We start from the raw sequence: 3,558 nt of genomic DNA on the forward strand, positions 1-3,558 counted from the left end.
TTAGTATCGTCCAAAGCAAAAGTACCTGCAATAATCTTGTACAAAAATATGTGATATATGTTTTAAATTGAATAACTTGGTACATTCTTCCCACACTTAGTTTCTTTCTTTGCCTTTTTATTTTCTTTTATTTCATTTTAAATGAATTCAAGCGTTTTAGGGTGTTTCTCAATTTATGTCCTTTTCGAGGTAACGATAATTTCGGTATTATCACCTAGTTTTCACCGTTCATAAATATGTATAAACATGATTTTAAATTCATTTAGTTGAAAATTTTTCAAATTTTCACAAAATTTGGCAAATAAACTAAGTGCAAACCCGAGAGAATTTATAACCCTTCCCCACACTTGAGATCATGCAATGCCCTCATTTGCATGAAATCAGACTATAATTATAAATTCATGAGGGTGATTAGTGTAGAAAAGTGATTAAAAATACCCAGTTTGTAAGCATATTATTATACATCACATTTGATATTTTGCTTCTTGTCGTCAAAATCAGTAGCTATTGCTGAACTTAATGTTAGTCTTTGAAAGTGCGTTGTTCTACCCTGTTTTGTACATAATATAAAATACAAACGTATATATACATATTTTTGAAGTTGGGTATATTACCCCACGTTCAAAAATTTATAAAGTCTAATATCTTTTTGGCATACTTTAGATCAATAAAATTAAAAATAATGATAACAAAATTTGCCGTCCCACCCTCGGGTAAAGCAATTTCGGCTTAATGACCTAGTCTTCAACTCACGACGAATTTTAGAAATCATTTTTTCAACTTAATGAATTAAAGTAAATTTTGTTTTTAAATATCACACAAAACTTAAAAGCATATTAATTTCATATAAAACCTAAAAAAAACAAAAATTCAGAATGGGGGGAGAAAACTAGTTCTTTAGTGTCTGCTAGCGGAAAAGACCAATCGGATTCCATTCTCGGAACTACACGAGAACAGAACAACTAACTCTAGATAACATTTTCTTAGAACATTTGAATCTCCCCACACTTAGGTAGCTGTGGTGTCGAAATTGTGATTAACTTCATCGTCAATTTCTTTTGGTCCATAATCAACTTGCCTATCTGTGACTTTTTCTTTAAGCCAGTGCCCGGCTTCTTCCGTAATATCCCAAAATTCAACTAGTTTCGCCTTTTCTTTAGGCGACAGATTGGATACTAACCGGTTACATAACTTAAAGTTCCCCTTACTTCTAGCATCGATAGCCCGTTTAAAAAGTTTCTTCATTGAACTGTTAATAACGGGGTCATTTAATTTCGTATCAACAACGGGGTTCTTTATTATCAAGTCATCATTAGGTTTTACTTCATTTTCCCCACACTTAGGCGTTTTATTATTGCTAAGCACTACCGTTGGAGTTGGTAAAACAACATGGTTATTACCAATCATTTTTACTGGTTCAACGGTTTTAGTTGGTGGAGATTTAGACTTTCGAATCATAAAGGTGATTAATTTGTTACCACTTTTAAGTGTCATTCTTCCATTTCCTACATCAAATAACGCCCCGGTGGACGCAAAGAATGGTCGACCTAAAATTAGAGGAACGTTTGGGTCCTCTTCTATATCAATGACAATAAATTCGACTAGAAAGGTTAAATTACCTACTTGAACAGGTAGGTTGTCAGCAATTCCAACTGGGTGCTTAATGGTTTGATCAAAGAGTCGAACACTCATATCTGTTGGACTTAACTCACCTACACCTAATCTCTTATATAATGAAAGAGGCATAACACTCACACTTGCACCTAAATCTGCTAGTGCATCATACATGACACAATCACTAAGTAGACAAGGAACAATAAATTCACCCGGATCACCTACCCTAGGTGGAGGTTTTGGTGGAACTGTATTCACCGGGTTTATATTTACGGCTTTTGTTTCTTGCACTTTCTTATTCTTTTTCTTCTTCTTCTTTCCAGAGGTATCACAATCTTTATTACCTATCACTTGCTCATACTCAACTCCTTTTCTTGGAAACGGGATGGGTGGTTTATATGGTGCTACCACTGGCTTTACATACTCTGGTGGTGGTGGTGTAACTTCTTCATTTTTATTCTCATCTAAAACCTTCCCATCTTCCGGAGCTGGTTTTTCAGAATTTGTTGAAACCATGTTAACATTCTCATTCCGAGGATTTGCTTCAGTATTACTCGGTAGCTTTCTTTGTTCCCTCTCACTCATTAAGCTAGCAAGAGTACCTACGTGTTTTTCTAGATTCAAAATGGAAGCTTGTTGAGTTCTTAATGACTGATCAAACCTCTCGTTCGTTTGGGTTTGAGTTTCAATAAATTGTGTTTGAGATTCAACTAGCTTGAATACCACGTCTTCCATATTTGACTTTTTCTCTTCGGTTTGTTGTTGTGGTTTATATAAGCCAGGTCTTTGTTGATTGAAAGTGTTGTTTTGAGTTGGTTGGTTATTCGGACCTTGTTGGTTATACCAGTTATTTTCGGGTCCTTTTGGATTGTAAAGAATATTTTGATTTCGATTGAAGTTTAGCTTTGGCGGTTGATAATTATTTTGATAATTATTTCCAGGCCTTTGGTTCATATAGGAAACATTCTCTCGTTGTTCCAATGTTGGTTCAATGTGACAATCTTTCAATAAGTGTGGTCCACCGCATAGCTCACAACTGATTCGTATTGCGTGAATATCTTTATTCATCTTTTCCATTCGTCTTTCGAAAGCATCTATTTTTGCGGAAACGGAATCAAAGTCATGGCTAGAATCAGCTCTAGCCGCTTTAGATGATCGAAAGATATCTTTTTCTTGGTGCCACTCATGAGAGTGGGAGGCTGTATTATCAATAATTTTGTAAGCTTCAGTTGCGGTTTTCTTCATGATGGAACCACCAGCTGTTATGTCGATGTCTTTTCTTGTAGCGATGTCTACGCCTTTATAGAAGATTTGCACTATTTGAAAAGTATCTAGACCGTGTTGAGGACATCCTCTCAACATCCTTCCGAATCTTGTCCACGCCTCATATAATGTTTCATTTGGCTTTTGCGCGAATGTAACAATTTCTCCTTGAAGTCTCACGGCTTTGGATGCCGGAAAGAAATGTTTAAGAAATTTTTCTACTAAAACATCCCATGTATCAATCGCCCCTTCAGGTAACGATTCTAACCAATCTTTGGCTTCTCCCTTTAAAGTCCAGGGAAACAACATGAGATAGATCTGCTCATCTTCCACTTCTCGGATTTTGAATAGTGTACAAATTCTTTTAAACGTACGAAGGTGTTCGTTAGGATCTTCATTCGGTGCACCACTGAATTGGCATTGGTTAGTTACCATGTGTAGAATTTGTCCTTTGATTTCATAATCTGGCGCATTAACTTCTGGCTTAATAATGGCGTGACCTTGGCCCGTGCGTTTAGCTCTCATTCGATCTTCCATACTTAGAGGTTCCGTTACTTCCATAATTGAATTTGTTGAATACGAATCACTAGAGGATTCTGATTTAACGGTTTGTGGCTCAGGAGGAATAATTAGTGGTTCAAGATCTTGGAATTGTCCATGAATATGCTCCGGGTTCTTAAT

The sequence above is a fragment of the Rutidosis leptorrhynchoides genome, chromosome 11 (assembly GCF_046630445.1).
Source record: "Rutidosis leptorrhynchoides isolate AG116_Rl617_1_P2 chromosome 11, CSIRO_AGI_Rlap_v1, whole genome shotgun sequence".
Classification (NCBI taxonomy): domain Eukaryota; kingdom Viridiplantae; phylum Streptophyta; class Magnoliopsida; order Asterales; family Asteraceae; genus Rutidosis; species Rutidosis leptorrhynchoides.